Here is a 12408-nt window from a genome sequence, read left to right on the forward strand (position 1 = left end):
GATCTTGTCAGTCTTACCTATCACTGTATCAACAGCACCTACAACAATGTTGGTACAAAGTAGGTACTCAGTAACATTGGTTGAATGAATAAATGAATGAATGGTTGTAAATTTCCTCTTCTGCTAGATGAAATAAACATGGTAGAAGTATAATTGGTGCTGGCACCACTAGTGCAGAGAAATTGATAGCGTTGGTTTTGGTGATGGGGAGAGGATAGTTATTATTAGACCGAGAGATAACACACTACCTTGGCTCTGATTGCAAAAGCCTAGTATAAATCAAATGGTCAAAGTTAAAAAATAATCATCCCCAGTGCGTTGAGGGTATCAATAAACAGATAGCTTCTTGCAAGTTTTGCAGAAGCATAATTTGGTGCTACCTCCCTGGAGAAGAATTTTGCAAAAAGTTCCAAAAATCTTAAATATGTTCAATAGTTTAGCTGTACCCTGATAAACTGGTGTACATAGAGTAGTTTAGGAGTTTATCCTAAGGAGATATCTGAGGATGCACATGGATGTTTTACTACTAGTGGGTCCATTGATGCCTTGTTTAAGATAGAAAAATATTGAAACTAGCTTAAACATTCTACAATGGTAAACTGTGGTCCTTCCCTATCCTGGAATACCATGTTGCCATTTGTGCTGTTGTAGGTATATATTTGTCAACACCGAAGTTTGTGTATTCATGAGGATTAGGTTAGGCTCAGGTAACAGAGAAGAAAAAAGTGTTGCTTGACTTTCTTATATGAAGTTTAGGGCTATGATGGGCTTCCTACATCTTCTGGGATTGAGCTTCCAGACTGTCGCTCTGTCAGGGATGGTGAAAGCTCTTAGCACTACGAAGCCGTCAAAGAGCTGTGAGAAGCACATGGCTTCCTCTGCACTGCTCTTTCTTTGTTAAGATGTCCTTATTCTTCTCAACAAAGTTTGGAGCTGTTTTTGTTTGTGCGACTTGTGCAAACTGAGGCAGGGCTTTCGGGCCAGATAAGAGGACTGGGGCTACAGGACTCCAGACGGGCGTGGCTCTGTCTCCCTGACTAAGACGCTTTTAATTTTTGTTGGCTCTTTCACTTCCATCATATCCTAAATAAACAAAGTTTGGAGGAACGTATGTTTTAAAGACTCTGAACCTACAATAATAAAAGGTGTATGTGGAGGATAAATCAGGTTTATTTTAGTCTTTCCCAGCATACCCCACGTGTAAGTGTGTTGGGTGATCTCTGAGACACCGAGAAGCATTTGCAAAGATTTCCTTTACAAGGCCACGTTTGCAACCTTCTATGAAAGACAGGCAGCATTTGCTCATTAGGATGGACCCTGAAGCAAGGAAAACATCGCCAGTCTTACTGGAACACTCAATCCAATCAAATTAGATAGGAGAGCATCACTTCAGCTCCAGCATTGCAAGGCCATGGCCCCAAGCCAAAATAACTGGCACTGAGTGTTGACTATGATCACTTCTGGGAGGCAGTAGAGTTCTGGGAATCTGGGTGGCGTATGAGAATTAGGGGATTCCAAAGAAGTAAAGTCGGTGGTGAAATGGTGACATGTTCATGGCAGGCAGAGCCCTGATTTACTGGGTAGGAAAGACTTAATACTGGTCCTGATGGAGGGCAGAGCAGTGTATCAGTTTATACATTTTCCTCAGTTTTATTGAGATACAATTAACATAAAGAATTGTATTTATTTAAGATATATAATTTTATATGATTTAATATACACATATATTGCAAAATTATTACCACAATAAATTTGGTTAACATCCATCACCTCACATATTTACAACATTTTCCCCCTTGAGATGTGAACTTTTAAGATCCACTCTCTTAGCAACTTTCAAATACACAGTACAGTATTATTAACTATGGTTATTACATTGTACATTATATCTCCAGAACTTATTTATCTTGTAACTCGAAGTTTGTTTCTGACTACCTTCACCCATTTCTCCTACCCCCATCCCCTGCCTCTGCCAACCATCAGTCTGTTCTCAGGTTATACATTTTTGACAGCAACTTCCATGTTACTGATGTTTCATAGGTTCCCTAAATGTGCATTTTCACCAGAGACATTTAAAACTAAAATGGAGAGAAGTCAATGGTGAGTGTGCTTTACTATATTAAGAGCTCACTGGGTTGCAAGAAATGGCAACCAATTTGTGTGAACTTATGTACAAGGAGACTTTTGTAAAAGAATCAGAGGTATCCTATCAACCCCAGAATAAGCAGTATGGGTAGGGGGGAAAAATCTGAGACCAGGAATTGTAAAGCTACTGGGAGTCCAGTAAACTTGACTGGCCAGCTCTCTGATTGCTGGTGGGAGTTAAACCTGAATCTTGTAGGTTCAAGATGGCTGCCACAAAATGACTGCCCTGGCTGCCCTCCAGAGCTGTCTAATCCTACAGTTGCAGCACCCCGAATTAACTGATACTGTTTCTTCATGCTCCAAAAAACTGACAGAATGATTGATTCATCTTAGGTTGTATGTTTATCCATTGTCCAGTCAGCTGTGGTTGAGGGGGTAGGGCCATGAAGGGATATGGAAGCAGAGTCTTTTTTTTTTTTTAATTTTTATTGAAGTATAGTTGGTTTACAATGTTAGTTTCAGGTGTACAGCAAGGTGATTCAGTTATACATATACATACATATATATTTTTTCTTTTCAGATTCTTTTCCATTCTATGTTATTACAAGAAATTGAATATAGTTCCCTGTGCTAGACAGTAGGTCCTTGTTGTTTATTTTATATATAGTAATGTGTGTCTGTTAATCCCCGACCCCTAACTTATCCCCAACCCCCCGCCCTTTCCCCTTTGGTAACCGTAGTTTGTTTTCCACGTCCGTGAGTCTGTTTTAAGGAAGCAGAGTCTCTGAGGACATGGAAAGGGCAGACCCTCTAAGAAGGAATATGGAGCAGGCAGAAATGATTAGCCGAGAAATGATTTGCCTCTCTAGTATATTAACCCAGAAGGAGAAACGAAAGTGTTGAGCTCAAAGCCTAGAGGGTAGATTCCTGGGAGACAGGAATGCATGTTCTGTTTTTCCTTCTTGCAATTTCTCCATTTACTTCTCTACCACTTTTCTAATTACTACCAGCAGAACAATCAATACAAGGTTATCAACAATAGAGACAAGTTAATTAAGATGAGCAAATTAATCAGGTAATTAAGTGGCCTTCCCTGAGAAGGTGAGCCTGTTGAGGTGTTAGTGACATTAGGTCACATCAAGTTGTCTTTGTGCAGGCTCTTAGGAATCTTGGTAACTGTGGATCATACCAGATGAAACTAAAAGTGTATTATCCTCATTATGGGCACACGATTTCTCTTGGTTGTATCCATAAGAAGTCCATATTCCAATGCACTCCTGGAGCCTTGGTCTCATTCTCACCATATGAGCCATTTGTTTCAGTAGCAGATGTGGGTAGTTACTTACCCAATTCTTTCCTTTTACCCAATAAACAAAACTCCAATCTATCCCTCATGGTCCAACTTGAAGACTACATTACCCAGCTTCCCCTGTAGCTGGAAAGTAGCCAATGAGATTAAGTGGAAATCACTGAGTGGTTCTTTGGGGATTCTTTGATGGCGCTGACCCAGCTGGGAGATATATTCCTTCTATTCCTGTCTTTATATTTTTCGATCTATGATTTCCATTTGGCTCTCTTAAAAAGAAAACTTACCTTTGCTGAGATTTTCTATTTTTTTCATTTTTTTCAGAAGCATTTGTAGTTGATTGTTGGGGCATTTTCATGATGGCTGCTTTAAAGTCCTTGTCAGATAATTCGAGCTTCTGACTTATCTTAGTCCTGGTGTTGGCTGATTGTCTTTTCTCATTCAAGTTTGATTTTCCTGGTTCTTGGAATGATGGCTTTCAATTGTATCCTGGACATTTTGGCTACTATTGTTAGGAAACTCTGGGTCCTATTTAAATCTTTCAGTTTAACAGGGAAACTATGGGACTGTTCAGCAAACAATCCTGGGCATGCTTTTGTGGGCTGGCAAGAGGTGGAGCTGAGATGTGAGTCTAGGACAAATGTGTCCAATGACAGTTTAATTTTCAGAGCCTTGATGGTATGACTTTGGTAAATCTGGTACTGCGGGGGCTCCCAGTGGTCTCTAGTAGAGCCACCTGGGGGGACAGAGGGGTTTCCCCAGGCCAGCAGAACCCTGGCACTCAGTGGGGTAGGAGGGTCTCAAATCCCCAAGACAAAAGGTTTTTGGGCTGCACTGCTTCTTGGGGCTGGAAGTCCCTCAGTGGGGCCAGGAAGTTTCTAGCCCAATGAGGAAGGGGAGCACTTCAGTCAACTGTTAATTTTGAGGGGCAGAAAGGTAGAAGAAATTCTGATTCTGCTGACTGAAACCCACCACATCAGCTTTAGATAAAATATCTCTCCTCTTTTCTTAAGTAAGATAAAAATAAATCGATCATCTTTTAGCCACTGTTATTTGTCTGTAATATGCTACAGAACTTAATGCTAATTGACATAATCTCCTAAGGAGGGAAGAATAAAACAGATAGTCTCCAAAGCTGGCTGAGCCCCGCTCCTCTGGGCTGAACAATCTGACAACCCTATGTCTGTGACTTAGTCGCTCCTGCTTGGCTACAGGCATCCTCTCCTGTGCATCAGAGAATACCTTTTTGAGCGAAGGGACAGAGTGACTGTGCTGAAAGAGATTAGAGTCCGAATCCCAGTTTCATCACTTACGAACTTTGTGACCTCATGCAGTTGCTTCAGTTACAGCTATAAAACAGCAGTAAAAAGAACTGTGGTTCAAATCTGCACAGTAAAGATTAAAAAAAAATATAATGCATGTCAGGCACCTAGTCTGATAGTTATTTTATTACCATCATCATCACCATGACCATCATCTTCTACCCCCAGCAAACATCAAGAGTAATTTTATAAGAAATGAGTTGCATAAAATACAACATATAAATAATCAGAGATAACGTCGACACAGCCCTTCCTATGAGCCAGGCACTGGGTTGCACACCTTGTGTTTGCTCATTTAATACACACAAACCGATGAGATGTGATTGTCGTCGTAACCGTCATTCTCCTTTAGTAAGCTGAAGAGACTGAGGCTCAAAGGCTGAGAACTTGAGTAACACAAGGGTAAGAGCTGGAGCTGAGATGCGATGCTGGGTCTGTCCAACTCCAGAGAGAAAGCTTTTTATCAAGTAGAGTACAGACCAGGAAAAGGTATCTCAGCCTTTGGTATAGCATCTGTTGAGCTCTATTGTGTGCCGGTTCCTCCACACAAATATGGACAAAGCATGGCCATGCCCCCAAGCAGCTTCCACTGTGATTGCAGGAGATAGACATGTAAAGAAATACACACCCTAAAACCTCTGAGTTGTGTGAGATATGTGTGCCTGGGGTTCGTCTGGGGCAGAAAGCAGTCGATTCTAGGGGAGTGGAGGAATAAGCTAGCTCTACAGCTCAGAAAGCCCGGTTCTACATTTCTGGACAGTCTCTTTCCTAATAAAATTTTGAAGGATATTTTCTTCTTTAGGCAAAGAAGCATGACAGCACTTACCAGATCATACCTTGAAAAAAAAAAAAACTTTTGATGGTTGTGAATGAAGGAATTGTTTGCTATCAGTTTAAAGCCAGAAAGGACTAGAAGATGCTTCAGCAGACACAGCACTTCCCTCCCTAGAGGTCGAGGAAGCACCAGAGCAGGCTGTGCTTTGCTTCTGTTTTTGTTGTGGCTTCCCTGGCAACTCATTTGCCTTTTCTGCTCGCAGCTTCCCAGCTTCCACCAGTAGATTCCAGTTGTTTGGATTAATGAGGAAAAGCCATGAGGCAAGAGAGAGAGAAATCAAGTAAAAAACTCAGGGACTCAGCTGAGATAGAAAAGCAGATGCTTTCAAATTCCCACAAGGTACCACTGGTCACTTCTTTTGCTCAAAAGCAAAATAAATTAAAAACTTCTGCTCTTTGAAAGACACCATGGAGAAAATATAAAGAAATCCATACAGAAGAACTGAATAGACATTTTTCCAAAGAGGAAATGCAGATGGCCAACAGGCAAATGAAAAGATGCTCAATACGGCTAGTCATTAAGGAAATACAAATCAAAACCACAATGACCTATCACCTCACACCTGTCAGAACGGCCATCATCAGTAAGAACACAAATAACAAATGTTGGCGAGGATGTGGAGAAAAGGGAAAAGGAACCCTCCTACAGTGTTGATGGGAATGTAAATTGGTGCATCCATTGTGGAAAACAGTATAGAGGTTCCTCAAAAAACTAAAAATAGAACTGCTGTATGATCCAGCAATTCTACTCCGGAGTGTATATCCAAGAAAAACCAAAAACACTAAGTTAAAAAGATATATGCACCCCAATGTTCATAACAGCATTCTTTACAATCACCAAGATATAGAAGCAACTTAAGTGTCCATAAACAGGTGAATGGGTAAGGATGTGAGATATATATATATATATATATACACACAATGGAATACTACTCTGCCATAAAAAGAACAAAATTTTGTCATTTGCAGCAGCATGGATGGACTTGGAGGGCATTATGCTAAGTGAAATAAGTCAGGCAAAGACAAATACTGTATGATATCACTTATATGTGAAATCTGAAAAATACAACAGACTAGCGAATATAACAAAAAAGAAGCAGACTCACAGAGATAGAGAAAAAACTAGTAGGGGGTAGGGGGAGAAGCAGTCTAGATGTGGAGAAGCAAGAGGTACAAACTATTGGGTGTAGGATAGGCTGGAGGATGTATTGTACAACATGGAGAATTTAGCTAACATTTTCTGATAACTGTAAATGGGAGTATAACCTTTAAAATTATAGAAAATTAAAAAAAAAGGGAAGCCACAGCCTGGGAGAAAATACTGCAGTGCATGTAAGTGACAAAGACTTGTATCTAGAATGTATAATGAACTCTTACAACTCAATTGTAAAAGACAAATTACCCAAGAAAAAACGGACAGAAAGATTTGAAATGACAATTTACAAAGTAAAATATACAAAAGACCAACAAGCACATGAAAAGCTGCTCACATTCTCAGTCATTAGGGAAACGTCAATTAAAACTGCAGTGACACACCACCACACATCCACTAGAATGGCTAAAATTTAAGACCTGGAAACCAAAGGTTTGGAAGGTTGTGGAGCAACTAGAATTTTCATACATTGCTGGCAGGGTTGTAAAATGGTATAACCACTTTGGAAACCAGTTTGGTAGTTTCTTAAAGTTAAGCATTACCCTCCCTTATGATCCAGCCATTCTCCTCATGAATATTTACCCAAGACAACTGAAAACGTATGCCTACAAAAACACTCGTCCAAGAATTTCATAGTAGCTTTATTCATAGGAGCCCCAAATTGGAAACAGCATGAATGTCCCTTATCTGGTGAATGGATAAAAAAAGTGTGGTATTGCCAAACAATGAAATACTACTCAGTAATAAAAAGGAATTGTCAACTGATTAGAGTAAATAATCTACTGATCTACAGATAACACACAACCAGCAGGATGAATCTCAAAAACATCAAGGCTGAATCCGAGCAGAAAAAGGCAGACAGCTAGACTATAAAATTCCATTATATGAAACTCTTAAAAAAATATATCATAGTGACCATATTAGTTAGCAAGGGCTGCTGTACAAATGCAACAGACTGGGTGGCTTAAAGAGCAGAAATTCATTTTCTCATGATTCTGGAAACTAGAAGTCCAAGTTCAAGGTGCCAGCAGGGTTGGTGGCTTTTGAAAGCTTCTCTCCTTGACTTGTGGTTGGCTGTCGTCTCTCTGTGTGTCACTGTGTGTGTCTGTGGTCTATTCTCCTCTTGTAATGACACTAGTCATATTGGCATAGGGTCCACCCATATGACCCCATTTTACCGTAATTTCCTCTTTTAAGGCCCCATCTCCACACCCAGTCATATTCTGAGGTATACTGAAGGTTAGGACTTCAACATACAAATTTTGGGAGGGACACAATTTAGCCCATAACAGTGATAGAAAGTTGCTTTGAAGGCAGAGGTGAGACAGACTTTGGCTGCAAAGGGCCATGAAGGAGATTTTTAGGGTAGTAGAAATTATACTGTAATTCTATAGTTCAGTTGTTCTGTATCTTAATTTGTTAGTGATATGGGGCACATACATTTGTCAAAACTCATTGAAATGAATACTTAAAAAATGAGTCCACTTAAGTGTATGTAAATTATACCTTTATACAATTGCTTTAAAATCTAAACCTTCACAATATTTTCAGAATTTTTGATAATAAAAGTAATACTTGTTGATTATAAGACACTTAGATTATAAACAGTAGCAAAAAACAAACTATGATGACACATGATGTACTACTGTCATAATTTTTCCGTATGTCATTAGGATATATTCATGTTATGTATTTGTACCCGCATATCTTTTAATGGCAAGATGCAATACACGATTTTTTTGCAACCTCCTTTTTTCCCACTCAGCAGTATAGTACAAGCACCATTCACCATCATTAAATTTTATTCTGTTACTTCGTTTGAATAATTTTATAAATTGCAGACCATCATTTAATTAGCGGTCTCAATTGTCTGACACTTAGGTCATTTGTAATATTTTTTTTCTCTTATCATAAGCAAAGCCACGCATTCCCATAGTTAAATCCGTGCACAAGTCCCTAATTATTTCCTGAAGATGTATTTCTAAAAGTAGAATTTTGGGGTCAAAGGTAGAATTTCTGGTTTAAAAATTTTAAGGCTTTTGATATCTATATTTCATACATATATATGTGTTTCATATCTATATAATTGGGGAAATCTGGACTATAACAAATGGGGTATTTAGAAATATGTTTGCCCATTGAAAGGAGGAGAATAATATCTCATGGCTGTTTTAGTTTGCATTTCTTTGGTTCCTTTCACCAACCTATTCTTCCTATCTTGGCTGTGACGAGATTGGACCCAGAAGTTTAACGTGACTGAGTTCAAAGGGTGGAGCAGGAGTGAAGATGGATGACTTCTGACTCGAAGTCTCCCCATGCCAGGGCCAGCCAGCTAATACTAGCCCTGATGCTAAACAGATCCCTAGGCCAAGGGAGTTTCTGAAGCAGATCCTTAGTTCAGTTGCAACCCTGGCCAGCGGGGAGGAAAAATGCCTCAGTGCCCAACAATCCTGGTCCAATTTTCAAGCAGTTAACACCTATGGAACATGAACTAGTTCACATTAAAGGGCTGTGAGTTATTATGGCCAGCACCCCATTCTGTTATTATCTCCTTCACAAGCACAGAGATCTATTAACACTTTGATCCGGTTCCTGAGCTCTCCCTGGGGGAATCGTTATCAACAACAATATCAACAAAAAGAAAAATGTTGGTATGCAAGGGGCATCCCTATTTCTACAGTCCCCGTCAGATAGGAAGGGAGAGCAAGGCCAAATATTTTTGCCCTTCTCCCAACCAGTAAGTGCTTTTTAGTAATCATGGGAAAACAAAGCACTTACTGGTCGGGAGAAGGGCAAATTTTTCCTTTCTACAGCCTTCTGAGCCCTCGTTCACGCCCCTGGCTTTCTCTCAGACTTTCTTGATGAGGGAGAATGTCAGTTTGTCCTTCAGTCTTAAAGAAAACCTTGAGGCTGGAATGTTCTGTAAAGGCAGATCCACTGGTGCTGGTAAAAGAACAGTGTGGTGCATTGTAAACACGGGAATTGATGAGGTCAGAACCACCCCAGGGACATGAAAATATATATTTATGTAAGAGGCAGTAAAATTTGTCTGCAATTAAGTTTTACCAAAACCCTCAAATCTGTTGTTTGGTTTTAAGCAGATGTTGAAAAGGTTTATCCTGGATTCTGTCTTTATTGATAGGATGTCTTTTGATCTGCAGCCAAATAAGAAATCTGGATGTTATTTTGGATTTGGAAATTTCCTTTAAATAAACATATTAGTTAAGTATGTAAATCTGCTTATCATCACTTTGGGCATATCGCCAGAGTGGGAAACATCTGGGGCCTCGTGTCAGCCGACTTATTAATTCACACTTAGAGCATGTTTCACCCGGGTTATTGCTGAATAATGTTATCTTGATTGCCTAAGTCAGCTGTGTCTTGACAACTGTTCGTTACAAGTTTGAGGTTTAAATTTTGACTCCCGAGAAATCCTCCGAGGAAGGCCTGTCTGGGCCTAGCGATTTGGGCTTCCAGTCCCCTTCAGGATTGATTTCGGAAATTAATTGTTAACATTTTGGATTATGAATGGTGGAGATCTGTGTTATTTATCTGAACTGGCCAGCATGTAATTCCGGGAAGGGATTATATGACCTCCTCCTGATAAGCCCTGAAGTGGGGTCATTAATACAACTTTCTGCCATAAAGCTCTTTCCACTTTATGGAAGCGCCTCTCCCTCCTGTTAAAATGATACTCAATTGACTTCAACCTGAAAGTCTGGAGTGAATCATCTTGTCTGGTGGCCTGGTGGATGATGAATGGCTGCGGTCTAGTGTTCTCACTAATACAGGTAATAGAGCATATAAATCCAGGGAGTCCTCTGCCCCTCTCACACCTCTAGGCCAGGAAACCAGCCTGGTTGTGACCAAGGCACCCTACTGGGGTTGGGGCATGAGTGTCCAATGATAAAAAGCTGGGATGGCCGGTCACTCAGCTTAGCACCATTCAAGTCCTAATAGCTGTGCTTTGCTGAATGTGGAAAGGCCAGTATAGAGATGGGAAGCAAGCATCACTAAACTTAGGTCTTTTGCTACGATGGGGTTCCTATTTCCATGATAGACCACTTCTCCTTCTCCCTACACCCCCACGCCTTTTGTGTCTTTGTCCATGTGGCCCTAATGGGGAAGAAGAGGCCATAAGTCGTGGGTTAGCATGGCACATGGACTTGGTTAAACACAGCTCTGCTTGCCCTCCAGGGAGGGGCTGGAATGAGAGATGGAGTATTTGCCAGGGCAGGAGGAGAAGGAAGTAGCAGGTAAAAATCTATTATCAAGGTGATTTAGTGGCCTGAGAGCAAGGATTCCCAGTGGCAGGGTAAAGATATTCATTTTTACCATGTTCACTTCTGTGTGTGCTTGTGTGGACACGCATGCTTTCATGGAGCTGGCTCTCCAGGGTGACTTCAAGGACACCTGCTCTCCCAGTGAATGGGCTCAGATAACAACAGAGGAAAAACATTGGTGTGCCAGGCTGGGGGTGGGGTGAAGGTGGGAGCAGTCCACTCAGGGTCCAGGCAATGATGGGTGCATAGTCTGTAGAAAATTAAAAACAATGATAAAACGGATTAAAAGTTGTTTTACTTTTTATTGTCACCATACTCCAGCAATTCTAAACTGCTATCTCCATCCCTAATGCTGAACAGTACATTTGGAGCCTGCAGGGACCATTGGGCAGTAAAACCCTATGGTTGAGTTTGGTTTCCTGCCCCACTTCCCCACACTGCTCCCTCCTGGCCTCACCCATTTCTAGCTCTATGGGATGTGATGATTCATGAGGCACAAACTCCAAAGACTAAGTAAGGACACATTTGTTGTAAAGACAATGTTTTATTTTATTAAATAATTCTTTAATGGTCATTTTCTCTCCCAAGGCTATGTTTATCCATTATTATTTCATTCAAAAGTATTTATTGAGCTCCTACTATGTGCCAGGCCAGGTGCTGGGCATGGAAGTGTACTACACAGTAGACAAGGAAGTGACATGGAGTCAGCATTCTAGATCAGAGACACAAATAAGACAGAGATCTAATACATGAACAGGTGATCTTCATTGAGTAGCTATATGGATTAAAAAAACCAAACAAGATTTAACTATATGATGTCTACAAGAAACCCACTTCAGATTTAAGAAAATAAATGAGCTGAAAGTGAAGAGATTGGAAAAAGATATTCCATGATAATGATAGCCAAAAGACAAAATATATCAGACAAAATAGACTTTAAGTCAAAAACTGTCACAAGAGACAAAGGACATTATATAATAATAAGAGGGTCAATTTAAGAGGATATAATAAATATATATGCACCCAATATCAGAGCACCTAAATATAAAAAGCAAACATTGACATAACTGAAGGGAGAAATAAACAATACAATAAATAACAGGAAATTTTAATAGCTCACTATCAGTAATGAATAGGACATCCACACCAAAAATCAATAAGGAAATAGAAGACTTGAACAATACTGTAGACCAAATGCACCTAACAGATACATGTAGAACATTCCACGCAACAGCAACAGAACAAACATCTTCTTAAGCACACACAGAACTTTCTCTAGGATAGATCACATATTAGGTCACAAAACAAGTCTTAACAAATTCAAGAAGATTGAAATCATATCAACTATCTTTTCTGACCACAATAGAATGAAACTGTAAATAGCAGGAGGAAAATTGAAAAATTTACAAATATGTGGAAATTAAA

The 12408-nt window shown here is 39.9% G+C and overlaps 1 protein-coding gene and 1 pseudogene across 8 annotated transcripts in view; both read left to right on the forward strand.

The window, feature by feature from the left end:
- Window positions 1-12408, forward strand: part of LOC141578737 (MFS-type transporter SLC18B1-like) — a 489075-nt pseudogene that overhangs the window by 275359 nt on the left and 201308 nt on the right.
- Window positions 1-12408, forward strand: part of TOX3 (TOX high mobility group box family member 3) — a 352097-nt gene that overhangs the window by 190501 nt on the left and 149188 nt on the right. The window lies entirely within an intron of this gene.

The sequence above is a fragment of the Camelus bactrianus genome, chromosome 9 (assembly GCF_048773025.1).
Source record: "Camelus bactrianus isolate YW-2024 breed Bactrian camel chromosome 9, ASM4877302v1, whole genome shotgun sequence".
Classification (NCBI taxonomy): domain Eukaryota; kingdom Metazoa; phylum Chordata; class Mammalia; order Artiodactyla; family Camelidae; genus Camelus; species Camelus bactrianus.